Below are 13,980 nucleotides of genomic sequence, written 5' to 3'. Positions count from 1 at the left end.
CAATAGATTGAGCTATCCAGTAGAAGGGTTCTACCCTACCAGGAGCAAGCCAATTTGAACCCTCCTTCCTCCCTCAACCCAACCTCTCAAGTTGAGTGGCCATGCCCTCTTTTCCTCTGAGATACATCACCACAACCAGGAAGTTGCTACTATTATCACCCCTATTTTGAGAATGAGGAAACAGGTAGATGGTAATTAAATGGTTTGCCCAAGGTAACACAGCTAGGAAATGTCTGAACCAGTATCTGAATACAGATCTTGTCTCCAAGTCCAATTTTTGAAGAAGACAGATGATTATGGGCAGTAAAGTCAAATAAACCAGAGTAATTTGAAAGTTCAATGAGGTTTCTGGGGTGACAATGAGCTCCTTATCCCTAGAGGTCTTCAAGGGTAGTCATAGAGTCACAGGAAAAAAAACTTCAGTGGCTATCTCACCTAATCTATATGTGGAAATCTGGCAAGTTGTGTGGGTCAATATTAGTACGGTGGGTGACTGCTTGTTGGGGATATATAAGGGAAGGGGGGTTAGAAAGGAGAGCTGGCTTTTGCTAAGAAATGAGTTGGACAAGATTTCTGTGAGATTCCCTTTCCTTTCTTCTATTATGGCAAATTGTGAACAAGAATCATAGACTATGAGAAAACATGGATGGATTGTGATCTTTTCTCTTGGAGGGGAGACACATACTCCATGACCATGGAGCCAGTGAAGTACCCATATATACTAGCTACCTATGGAAGGCACATATGGTGAGATCCTTGGGGGTCCTTTTTTGAACTCACAGTCCACACAACCGGCTAAGCTGGGATGTCATCTGCCTTCTCTAAACCTCCTGTTTGGATAGTGTTGTCTTCCTTTACCTTCTCTGGACAGGTAGCAGAATGGCAATCACTGCCCCAGAGATCTGGAGCTGGGCCTGAAGTGTGACAGCACACGGTCCTGCTTCATGAAATCTGTGGCAAGCCAGGGCTCTGACCATTGAGGGTCATATTCTGAAATTGAGTTAAAAACAAGACCCAGAGCATCCCTGCATTCTTCTAACTCCCCATTGTTCCTCACCTGGAGTACCTTCAACTTTCTGCCTTAAGACCATCTCGATGAGAGGAGAAAGTATGTGGTAGCAGGGAGGCTGCAGCTTCCCAAATGAGGATTTGCAAGTTACCATCCTAGAGAGCTGAGAATCAGAGAGTAAATGTGTATGTTATAGGGACTTTGCCTAATGTGAACCCCAGTGACAAATGAATGTTACCATATGTGCAAAGCCTTCTATTTTTCCTGTTCCTGACACATGCAAGCATTGGAGGGAATAGGATGGACTATTTGTGTAATCATAAGCATGTTTCCCAGGGAAAAATGGAAACAAGTGTCTCGATGTTATTTGGACTATTTTGTCACCTGCGTGGATTTCGGTTTCATTACGTCCCCATATTTAGTCAGTAGCCTGAAGATTGTTAAAGCAGAGCAGCAACTTTGAGTGGGAAACTACTTCGACTAGGTAGTATGTCTATTTATAGATTTCTCCAATAAAGGAGAACTACCTCCCTCCCAAAGAATGCAGGAAAAAGAATTGGACTGGGGGGGGGGAAGTTGGCAGAAAAGCCCCCATAACAATGTATTCTGGGAATAAAATATAAAAGCAATATGAGAATGCCTGACCAACGGATCTCGTGAGATGGGGGAGGGGCTAGAGAAGGAGGAGAGAGGCTTTGAGGGACATCACACAGACAAGAGCCTTCTTGACAAATCCAAATCTAATGGTGAGAAGGGCAGAGGGGTCGCTTAGGAAAATGCAGAGGTCTATAACACACCTCTGGGCAAAAAAGGGGGTTACTTCTTGAAGAATCCAATCACCCCCAATGGACTCCCTGCTATCCTGGGGGACAGGTGGCCTTATTTTATTGCCTTCCTTCAGGAAACAAATAAATAAAAGATAGAATTGGAGGGGGGTGCTGTGTCTTCATGGAGGTGGGTGGGGAATCCAGTCATGCCCCCCCAAAGATCCCCTGTTTCCACATCCACAAAAGAAGTTAAACAACTACGTAGGTAGCTCCCTCCCTCCCACCAAAGAGTGGACACACCGGACAAGAGATTCTCTCCCTAGTGTTGCGCCCCCTTTCCCCCCCCCCCCCATCCTAGCAGAGCACGAGGGGCAGCTAGAAGGCGGTCTCTGAGACCCAGCAGGCATGTTTGCCAGCAGAGGCGGTGTTGCCTTTTGGCAGCTGCCGGCAGCAATCAGCTCTGGGGTGGGAGTGGGGGTGGGGGTAAGGGTGGGATGAGGGGAGGGGGGCGGCCCGGGCCGGGGAGGAGAGCAGAGCTGAGTGCGGCTCTGCTCAGCCCAACATCCGAGGGGGCGACGGCCTGGCGGGCTGGCAGCGGGATAGGGAGGGAGGAGCTATCTAGCTCGTTCTTCCTGCTGCTTCCCCCCATCTCCCCTTTGCTCCCACCCATCAGCAGAGCCTGCCTCCCTCGACCCGCCTCCTCTCCCCCGCCTCCCCACCTGAAGGAGGACCTCGTTTTCCCTGCCCAGGGACGGACTGCCTGGCGGCCGCGGGCACTCAAAAAGTGCGGGGGCTGTGCCGTCGCCTGGAGAAGCAGCGAGGCAGCTGTCGGAGTTGGAGTGCTTGAGCGGGGGCAGCTCGAGGGCAGGCGGGTCCTTGGCGCCTACTCTCCGCCCCCATCCTCCTCTTCTTTCTCTGCTCGGACCCACCTGCCGGGCCTTTGCCGCATGGCGCTGTCCGGGGGAGCCGTGGCGCTGCCTCCTCCTCCTTTTTCTTCTCCTCCTCCTCCTCCTCCTCCTCCTCTTCCTCCTCGGGATGCTGCAGTTCGCCGGGTGCGGGTCCTCGGCTGCTGGTAGCAGCGGCGGCAGCGTCCTAGGCAGCAGCGTCCGAGGCAGCGGCATCCGAGGCTACGGCAGCTGCATCCCAGGCAGTAGCGGTCTCCAGGAGACCGCACGGCTTCCCAGGGCTGCACTGACTCGCTTCCCTTGAGCGAGGTTCCCCGGGTGGTCGGGCGAGTGCGCGGGCTGGGATAGCAGGCCACTTCAGCTGGAGAAAGGAGAAGCCTAGGGCAGTCCAAGGGCTCTCTGTGAATGGATCCGAGGGGTTCCAAGAGCGTAGCGGCGGCCCCGGGGACCGGGGCGCTTTGAGTGCGGAGAATGTGCCCCGGCCAGGCGACCGCGCCTGGGAGGAGGACCAGACTCCTGAGTCCAGCTTGGCAACTCACACACTAACTCGACTGGCTCCAACTTCCCGGCTCCGGCTCCGGCTCCTACGCAGCCGGAGCCCCGCTCTATGGCCGCAGCGGGCGGCGTGGACCCCGCGGCGCCGCAGGTAGGTGAGCTTGGGGGTTCCCTCCCCCACCCATTCCGCTCTTTTTCCTGTTCCCTTCCCCCCCCCCTCTATTTTTTCTTGCCCCTCTTCCCCTTTTCTTTCTCGCCGCTGGGGCCGCAGAAGGCGCGCAGGGATTGGGGGACTTGTTTGGGGTGCACTGCCAGAACGTGTCGTTGGGCTCATCTTGCGGGACACCGACGTGGGGCTGAGGCCGCGGGTACTACCAAAGGAAGGAAGAACGTCTGGAACGCTGGCCTCTCTGCCCAGAGCAAGCAGTGAACCTCGAGGTGGGTCTAGAGCGCAGGTGGTCAGTGCCTGTGGCCGAGATAGGGCGGGAAGCTGGAGGCTGGGTCCTTCTCCCCTCTGACTGACTCCCGGCAAAAGTTCCCTGAGTGCTTACTGACCCGAGCCTAGGCTGTGCACTCCAGCTGGGCAGGGGACTAGAATGGAGAGGGGCATCCCTCATTCTCCGCCGGAGAGGTGACTCACCAAGCTGCCCTTGTCTGGACCATCCTGCCCTGCCTTGTTTTGCCCAATGGTGCCCGCTTGGCTTCAGGCAGCCGGGTTCTATCCTACTCCCTTAATCCCTCTTACGGTCAGTTTAGCCCCCAGCCGGCTGCCCTGGGCTTCCCTGTGGCGGGTTCGGGGGACTCCTGGTCCCTGATCAGTGTTGGGGAAAGAGTGTGTATGTGTTGGGGGGGGGGGGGAGAGAGGGAGAAGGTCTGTCCTGTCCCGGCCCCGAGCTTCTGACCCGTAGCGCCGTCCTGTGGGGGCCAGAGGAGCTACGCCCCTGCGTCCCAGTCCCCACCTCCTGTCTCCCAGCTGCTGGAAGATGGACGGGAGTGGGGGTGGGGTCATTCCTGGCGTCCGCAGGCTGCCCTAGCCCTAGAAAACCCCCTCCAAACCACAACGTGCATCGGACACTCAGAGCGGGCCGTCCCCAGTGAGAGGGAAGGGTCTGGAGCCCACTGGTAGTCCTGCCTTTGGCTGGGGCTGACTAAATTTCTAATCATTTCCCACTCTTCCCTCGGGGTCTCCGGGGCTGGACCAGTGGAAGAGACTGCTCTTTTTGGGGTGGAAACAACCTAGAAAACGTACTCTCTCCTCTACCTTCTCACCCTGGGGTTATGAGATCGGGGTAAGAGATTGAGAATCAGAGACACTAAACTAGAGACAGGGAGACCGGAAGGTACCGGGCGAGAGGAGAGGGAGACACTGAAGCCGAGACCCCGAGAAGGAGAGACCGACGCAGGTGCTGAGAGGACAGGGACTTCCCCAGGTGGCTGGCGAGCTCTCCTCTGGACTGACCCGCCTCTTGGGTCTTTACAAGCAGTAACAGAAGTTGAGGGTCACAAGGAAAGGCTTAAAGACAGACCTCCTCTGACCGCCAGTCCTTGTTATTCAAATCAACTATTAAGAGATGGGGGGCGGGGAGAGGGGAGAAAGGGAGCAGATGCTCTTCCGCCTGCTGGGGTAAACCATAGCCTGGGGAGGTCAGATGACCTTGAATAGGTAAGACTCTGGGCCAAGCTTGGAATCAAGTCCTTTCCCCGGCAGTCCTCCCTCTTTGCTGGATCCCACCTTCCCAGGTCTTGCTCCAAGCCCCTGCTCCCACCCACCAAGGTGATATTTGTGATACACTTTACCAGCTCTGGTGGAAGGGGGAGTGATGACACCTACTGTCTGTTTCTGCCCAGACTATCTGTTGCTCTGTCCTGGGTGCCCTAGGGGACTTGGTGAAAGGAAGCTTTTTGTTTTTAGGAATTAGTAGCCAAGACTGCCCTAGCTCTATGGACATTTCCCATGTTCCCCATTCTATTTCTTACTGCTTCCTCCTCCCTTCTTGGATCCCCACAACTTCCAAGGGAGCTGGAGTTAACACCTGAGAACCGGATGCTGTTAAGAATATTTCTTCGGGTTTAGGGCTGGGTCTGTTCCAGTGCCTGATGGCAATGTAGGGATCATGGTGTGGTTTTTGAGAATGAAAGGGAGGAAAATTAGATGGTTTTAGCCATGAAAGCCAGAGAGCTAGCCCAGGTGGAAATACCACTAAGAGAGGTCTATGAAGTACACAGGGTCCAGGAGAGGATTAGCCAATGAGTGTGTGGATATTCAGTCTGGGAAAAATTCTTATGCTCTTTTCTGACCACTGCCCCATTGTGCTGCAGGATTGCACCAAATAAATATTGCTCACCCAGTGGGGCTATCATTTTCAGAGACTAGTACATGTTCTTGGAGTCTACCGAATTGAGGAGAATAGGAAGGGAGCAGCAGCAGCATGGGGAATTCTATCACTCTTGCTGTGCTGTGGTCTTTGGGAATGGTTTCTAGGTAGGCCAGGGCCTTCTTGTCTTTAGGGGTTCTTACTTCTCATCCCCCCATACTGAGCTCAGGGAGTCAGGCCTTAGAAAGAAGCTAGAGAAATGGTGATACCTTCTCAAACTGAAGGGGCAAGTGGATTGAATTGTCCAATTGCTCTAGTCTATGTGCCCTTCTCCCTAATCCCCACCAATCATCACTGCAGAGAGACTCTGAAGATATTGGTAGGGCTTAGATTTTAGATTTATTCTCAAAGCCTTTCCCAATTAGAGTCCAGCCTTGTCTTAGGCTGGACTACCTCCTCAACAAGGTCAAACTCTGAGGAATTTAAAATTTTTATTCTACACTTCATAAGCATCAAATAAAATGACTATTTCCATATATACTAGAGAACAGAAGAAAGGGATTGAAATAATAAATCTATTATGCAGATCTTACTTTTCTTTTTAAATTAAGTTATATAATGAATTCTTGAAGAACTTGTTAAATCTCAGAGAAAAAACAGGACTCCCATGGGAGCCAAAAGAAAAATATGAAGCAAAGAATTTATAACATTTTGTTTTCAGTCATTGCACTTCCTTAGTACAGAAGAATAGTCCTTCTATTAGAGCCATCCCTCCAAAGTTAAGTGCATTTACAGTACAGAGTAGCATCGAACCTACATTTCATCAATGCAAGGATCTTGTAAATAATGCTCTCCACAGTTCATAGTCTGAGAGAGTCACCTAAAGCTCTCATAGGTGAAATGACTTGTTTAGAGTTACCTAGCAGAATGTCAGAAGTGGTACTTTAACTTACATCTTCTGGAAGCTCTGTCTATTTGAGCCAGTGGATTGTTAGACTAGCATCATTGACAGAAAGCTTCGTCTTCTTTGGATCAGGAGCATATAGGGAATGTTGACATGGTGCAGCTTAGCGTGGTAGTCTTCTCCATGTTGTATCTTTCAGGAGTCTAGGGCCTGACTGGACTGGGTATTCAGACCCACTTGAGGATGATGAGGCAAGAGTTCCTATTAGAGGGTGCATTCGAGGAGGGAGAATTGAGAATTTGGTGGTGAGCCTTGTTCTTGTCTGACTGATAGTAGGTAGGAAGTCTTTCCCTTTTTGGTCTGCACAAGTTTCTGAGGGAAGAGATTGATATCTTTTGAGAGGAAAGCCAGAAAGTATATGGCAGAGGCTTCTGGAACCTTTAGCTTTTCCTTTGATCTAACTCATTCTCCAGTACTTATGTGAAGTTTCTTGTGGTTCCTCATCCTCTGCCCTGTGGTAGGTCTTATAAAAGAAAGAGCCTTCCCTTTTTAAATAATGGGGTCTTTTCCTGAACTTAGTTGCCATTAAACCCACAGCTTTGGTCTTGGGAAAGATGTCAGGCTTCTTGATGAGGTTGATTTTGGGCAGCCCATACATGTGAGTGAGTGTGTGTGTGTGTAAATATATGGACAAATGTATAAGTAGTAAAAAAGATTGCTTCAGAAAGTGACTCTGGGGGGTGCACTTGGGCTCTTTGAATAGATATCCATTTTCCCATGGTCATAGTATATGCTTATCACTTAGAGAAGGTGACTTCCTAGAGTTAGTGTGTAAGATGCACTGATCCTAGGAGACATCATTCTTTCACTTGCATGGTGAAATCCAGCCCATCATGTTCATTTTGCAATGAAGCAAAACTGATTTAAGAAAGTAGTGGTGCCTTGATGTATGAGTGCTTTGAAATTTGAAAGGAGAATACAAAGGGGAGCTGCTGGAAAATTGGATAGTAATGCCTTTACCCAGGCCTCTAACCATTGGCATCTGCTCTCTGAGTGACAAATGGCTAGGAACAGAAGTGGATCATCCCTATCACTCACAGAATGAAAGGAGGCTGTTTCTACAATATCTTTTGATTATCTTTGTGGCAAGGATCATTAATTCATTAAACATTGTGGTTTATTTTTATTTTGCCGCCACTATAATGGTGTATCTTTGGGGTACTGTCAATGTTCTCTTAATCAGTGTCCAGTTTTTACCTTTCTAGATAAATTCACACAGAGAACCTTAACCAGGGACCTATGAACCTTTTTCCTTTTATTACTGTGTTTAAATATATTTGTTTTCCTTTGTGATTCTGGATATTTTATTTTAAGCATTTATAAGCATAGTAATGAAAAATCTACAGACTTTCCTTGATTGCCAAAGGGATCCCTCACAGCAAAAAAGTGCCAGAATATTTGTTTTCCATCTAGAAAGGTGAGGAGAAAACCTTTTCTAGACCATGCAATTAGACCATTTGAAAAGAAAGAAAGAAAACAAACAAACAACCCCCCCCCCCAAAAAAAAAAAAAACCTTTGTCTATAGTACCTAAATAAATCCAAAAAGAAAGTTTGGAGATTTTGAATAAGTAAATGAGTATATAATGTAGTGATCTGAGAACAAGCTGATTGGAGCATTTCAGGTGGGAGACTTAGAGTTTAGAAGAGGGAGCTTCCTTTCTCACATGAGTTGCTCAGCTAAGGAGAACCAGCATTTCAATGAGAAGGTAGCATTGGGATGATCAAGGCCTTTTTTTTTTTTTTTTTTTTTTTTTTTTATTTATGTTAGTCATTCCATAGTGGGAAAAAAAAAATCATACTCTAGCACTTCTATTTTTAGTCACCACTTTATTCATTTCTTGGCTTCATAGGGGGATTTGCAAAGTCCCATTTCTGACTTCTAAGGAACCTTCTTTTATGCTTTAATAAGTTGTAGCGCCCTCTCTGGACCTCTGGCACTTCTCAACCCCTCTTGCCAGCAGTACTTTCCAATTAGCCTTCCTTTGCTTGTGATCTCAGAATCAGAAAATGCATGTTTCTTTGTTGTTGAAGCTAACATAGCATCTAAACAGTATTTGAGGAGAAGGGGCTCTCTTATGAAATTTAGAAAAATCTGGATGTGGCTCTAGCCTGGCTGGCCAGGAAGACGAAAAGTTTTGGAAGCAGAGTATTCTGGACTGATCCTCTTGAGATTCCTGATCCTTGCATTTGAGAAATGTGGGCTCCATGCTACTCTGTACTGTAATGCACTTAACTTTGGAAGGATGATAATAATAGAAGGAAATCACCTCACAGAGGGAGTACAATGACTGAGAGTAAAATGTTGTAATTCTTTGCTTTGTATTTTCCTTTTGGTTCCCATGGAGTACCAGGGAGCCTTTTCTTTTCCTTTGAGATTTAACAAATTTTTCAAGAATTCATTATATACTTTAATTTAAAAAGAAAAGTAAGATCTGCAGTAAAAAAAAAAAAAAAAAAAAAAAAGGAAGAAGAAGAATAATGTGGAGCTAGATCCACATTCCATTTAAAATTAACCAATCAATCAATCCTTTTCTCCCTTGAGGCAATTGGGGTTAAGTGACTTGTCCAGGGTCACACAGCTAGGACGGTTAAGTGAGTAAAGCCACATTTGAACTCAGGTCTTCCTAACTTCAGGGCTAGTGCTCTATCCATTCACTCCACCATCTAGCTTATCCCAGTCAATCCTTTTGATCTAACTCCCATGCCAAAAATTAGATCTCAGGATCTGGCTACCTCAGTGCTTCCAAATCATTTGTTGCTTCCTTGCTGATCCCTGGATTTTCTCAGCTAATAATGATAGTTGTACGGATCAAATGAGGTGCTGACATATTACAAGTGCTTTATTAATCTTGAAATGATTTTTTAAATGCTAACTCTTATTATAATCTTCTATGAGATGAGTTTCATGGCCTTATTCCTGTCTACCTTTTCCACCTTCTTATATTCTACTACCTTCCACTCCACTTTCAAAGTTGTATTGTTCCAATACTGTTCTCCATTTCCCATATCTGGGTCTTTGTGTTGACTATTTTTCTTGTCTAGAATGCTTTCCTTCCTTTTTATGGTTCTTCATTCTCAAAGAGGACCAATGACATCACATCACATTACTTCAAAGGTGAAGTCTTGACTTGTGTATAAATTGGACTTAAGTGAGTCAGGGCTACACAAAGTTGACAGCCACACTCTCCTCCAGAATCAGACTCAACAGAAGCATCATCCTTTCCAGAGGTCTTTCTCCATTTTCCCTAAGGTCACCTTCCTTTTATTCTGTATTCATGTGGCATATTCTCATTTAAATATTCATCACTCTTCCCCATCAGAATTTAAGCCCCTTGAGAAGAGGGACTTTGATTTTCGTTTTTTCCCCAGCATTTAGCACAGTACCTGGCACAGTGTAAGCACTTAATAATTACTTGTTGATTAATTAAAAACATTCACAAGGCAAATTTAGCCTTGAAAATGTAGTTCTAGAAGAGAGTTTAATATTTCTGTAATTCTACAAAGTATTGCAGACATCCCAATAGCTGTAGCATTTTGGAGGGTTGGTCTAAATAGTATCGACCGAGATTCTCCTACTGTATTCTACAAGCTGAAACCTGATTCAGCCTACCTCCTGATGTCAAGATATGGAGAAGAAATGAATGATTTTATCAGCTTCTTGGATCAGTGCAGTCTCCATTCCTTATTAGGCTAGAAGATCTTACCATGTAAATTTGTGTCTCTACCTATTGAGTCCAGGGCTTCTAAAGCTTTGGGGTTAGTATTTCCAAAGCAGAGCTTTCTCATTCACTGATGAAAAACCCGCAGGTTATAAAAATGATCCAAGAATCTTTCAAGCTAAATGTATGAGTTTAAAGTGTGGCCTGAATTTGACATATTTGTTGAGAGGATTAAAATGAATTCCATTTACTCAGTGTTATTTTGTTTTCCCAGACACACACCCTCCTCTTTCTTTAATCCTCCTCCCTCAAACCTTGCATGAATGTATTTGACTATAAAATTATTGCCCAATGCCCAGGATAGACCCATTTCAAGATTACCATATAGTCTTAAATACAAGTAGGTTTTAATTATAACTTATTTTGATGTATTTAAAATCTAATATTTTATCTTATACCAACATTGATCCCTACCATATATTTAACCAAGGCTGACAATATGAAGCTTACATTTGACAGAGGATACCATATTCATGAGAAAGGAAGGAGCTAAAAAAAAATCCCTAATTCTTTGAAAAATTCTAATTCAGAAATAATCCATGATTTATTATGGAAAGTGAGTTACTTGAAGGTTAGTGAAATTACAAGATATGAACCCTACTGTTGCTTCCATTAAAAAAAGAAAGTTATTTTTTATTTCTCTACCATACTACTGTCACCAAATCACCAAAGTGAGTAGTTCTCAGATTTCCAATTGTTGGGAAGACCAGACAGTAATTGCTATGGTAATATCCATAAGCACATGGAAGATTTCATCTCTAGTCATAGATATTCATCAGAACAGTCACTTCTTAGCATGCTGGAATTTATAAAAAAGAATCCAGAAGCAGCAGGATTTGCAGCTACAATGAAGAGTGAGTACTTGAGACAGTAGGTTGTTGTGGATGATGCAAGAGTTAAGAGTCTTAGGTTTTAGGGCTAGCTCTCTTATCACCTTGATAGGTGACCTTGGGATAGTCATTGATATTTCTTGAAATCTATTTAATCATAGTCTCAAATACTTCCTAGCTGTAGTGATCTTGGACAAATCACTTTGTTTTCCTCAATTGACTTGTTTTTAAAACAGGGATAATAATATCATCCATCTCTCAGGATTGTGGTAAAGATTAAATGAGATAACCTTTGCAAAATGTGTTGCAAACTTTAAAAATATTTTACAAATGGTAACGGTTTAATTATCTATAAAGCAAGCTCTAAATATTAGGACCTCCATGTCACCCCCAATCTGAACCCTCTCTGCTGAGAACATTTTTTCATACTTTACTGAAAAAAAAGGGGACCATTGCATGTGAGTGCCTGAATTTGGCATTTAAATAATATCTATCATGGGTGAAACATTTAAAAATATTACCTCATTTGATTCTTACAACAATATTGTTATGTATAAATATATATCTAAATATATATATATTTATACATATATACACATACATGTAGAGGTTTGAACCAGATGAAATTTCAGAAGCACAAATAGTTCTACAAGAATCTATTTGAACAAAATCTGGGGATAGTATCATATAATGACCTGTATAATGCAATTCATTGTTGTGATATGAAGATGGAAGAAGCCAATGGAGTCTTGGCTGTATTGCTGTATTATATTTTGCTCATGTAGACCCTTTTCTGGAATATTGTGTGAATATTTTCATGCTGGAATGAAGGAGGGATTTAGCCACATGACAAGGATGAAGATGGTGTGAGGACTTGAGGGTCTGGGTTGTGTAGCTTGGAGAAGGGAAGGCTTGGGAAGGTTATTTGATTTGATATGAAGGATCATCATAATGTAAGAAAGATTGCAAATATTTTTTTTTTGCTCTAGGAGGGAAGTAGGAGCAATGGAGGGAAGTTGTAAAGATTCATATTTAGTCTTGAAGTAAAGAAATATTTACTAACAATGTGAATTGATCAAAAATGAAGTGGACCGTCTTAGGAGGAAGTGATTGCCTCTCTCTTGAAGTTCTGAAGTGGATTCAAGCCGATATGGATGCTGAAAAATCATTTTAGTTTTAGATTTAGTTGTAGGTATTAGTTGAGCTCATCAGGAGTCAATGGATAGAGCTTTAGACATGGAGTCAGGAAGACCTGGATTTAAATATAGCCTTAATTATTTACTAATTATGTGACCCTTTGCAAATTAATCTCCATATGCCTCAGTTTCCTCATCTTTAAAAAAGTAATGGCTAACATTTATATATCATTTATTATGTGCCAGGCACTGTGCTAAATACTTTACAAATTATTATGTCCATTATATCCTCACAAAAACCATGAGACATAGGTGCTATTATGATCCCCATTTTATAGTTGAGAAAATTAGATAAACAGAAGTTAAATAACTAGGCTAAGGTCACACAACTAGTAGATGTCATATTAGAAGTAAACATGTATCTTCCTGATTCTAGGCTCAGTGTTCTTATCTACTGCACCATCTAGCTAATAATCATCCTAATCTCTCAGGTTTATCACAAGGGTAAAATGAGATATTTTATAAAGAGCTTTGCAAACCAAAGTGATAGTTAAATGTAAACTGCTGCTATTATTAGTATCATTATTGTTCTAACTTCCTTAGGTCCTTTCCAACCCAAAATGTCTGGGATTGTGTTGTTGTGAAGTGTAGAACTCATCTGTTTGAGACAGTCTTAAGGTGGTTTACCAGCCAGCCGGCTCTTCCACAAAAAGGTTGAAACTTTTCAGGCTACATCTGAAGCATTTCAAGCTACTCCATGCAATGCATCCAAAATTTTGTTGGGAAACCTCAATTAATCAGCTCCACTTCAGTGTACCGTAATTAGATTTGCAATCTAATTACATCTAAAAGGATTATTTGCAGAGAACTTTATCTCATTTGGGAATAGTATTCCTTGTCAATCTAAGGAAAAGGGGAAAAAACCCAACAGCCAAGTATAAAATAGATCTTCTCATTGGCTACTTCAACACTCACAAACCACGTTTGCTTGTAGCCCAGCTAGTCAGGATCTGTATGTCTTTATTATTTTATTGATTCTTGTGTTCCTTTTTCCTGAAGAAAAATTATTATCTGATTGAAATTTGGGTCCCTGTTTGTCCTAGTCTTTAATTTTTTTTTAAACTAGAATTTTCAACATCCATTGCCAATGTTGTCATCCATCAAATTATTTGAGAATGTTAGTGAAACATGGTAGTATCGAGACAGGGCTCTGCTTTGGAGAATGGGACAATGATATTAGAGATTCTTCCTGTTTTAGGTTTTTGTTTGTTTGTTTGTTTTTGAGACCTTGACATTCCCTTTCAACCCCAATCATTGAGGATTTACAGAAAAAAATTTGAATAAAGTAATTAGTTTCAGTACATTTTTCCCCCCTGAGGCTGGGGTTAAGTGACTTGCCCAGGGTCACACAGCTAGGAAGTGTTAAGTGTCTGAGTGTCAAATCTGTTTGAACTCGGGTCCTCCTGAATTCGAGGCTAGTCCTCTATCCACTGCACCACCTAGCTGCCCCTGTTTCAGTACATTTTAAGAAAAACTGGTCTGTTTCCTTCAAAAATCAACTTGTCAAAGGGTTTCATATTATGTTTCCTTTGCATTATAGTCAATGGAAATGTCTCTGGATATTTTATAAACTTCTTGATCTCTAAAACTCTTTTTTCATCTAAAGTAATTCTAAAGTTTAGGGAAGTTAAGAAAATTATTCTATGTCCATGAGGGACAAAACAAATACTCATGGCAAATACTCTTAAGAATATTTCAGAGGGTGTGGTATATGGGCTTTTATCTTTGACCAAGTGGAGGCAGATAGCCAGCTGTGATCAGAAGACACCAGGTCCCAGC

General features: G+C 43.8%; 1 protein-coding gene across 5 annotated transcripts in view; it reads left to right on the top strand.

Moving 5' to 3' along the window:
- The first annotated feature begins 2,353 nt into the window (after window positions 1–2,353).
- Window positions 2,354–13,980, top strand: part of SGCZ (sarcoglycan zeta) — a 531,956-nt gene continuing 520,329 nt past the window's right edge. Inside the window, exon 1 of one of the 5 annotated variants that reach the window (XM_074304818.1) lies at window positions 2,354–3,327. The gene's annotated coding sequence lies outside the window, so the exon portion shown is untranslated. Of the gene's footprint in view, window positions 3,328–3,362; window positions 3,615–13,980 lie in introns of those variants that run through there. The other 4 variants (XM_074304814.1, XM_074304819.1, XM_074304816.1 and 1 more) reach the window with 4 other exon arrangements.

Source organism: Sminthopsis crassicaudata, chromosome 3, assembly GCF_048593235.1.
Source record: "Sminthopsis crassicaudata isolate SCR6 chromosome 3, ASM4859323v1, whole genome shotgun sequence".
NCBI lineage: Eukaryota > Metazoa > Chordata > Mammalia > Dasyuromorphia > Dasyuridae > Sminthopsis > Sminthopsis crassicaudata.
The sequence above is the reverse complement of the archived record's forward strand: the minus strand, read 5'-3'. Positions and strand labels throughout refer to the sequence as shown.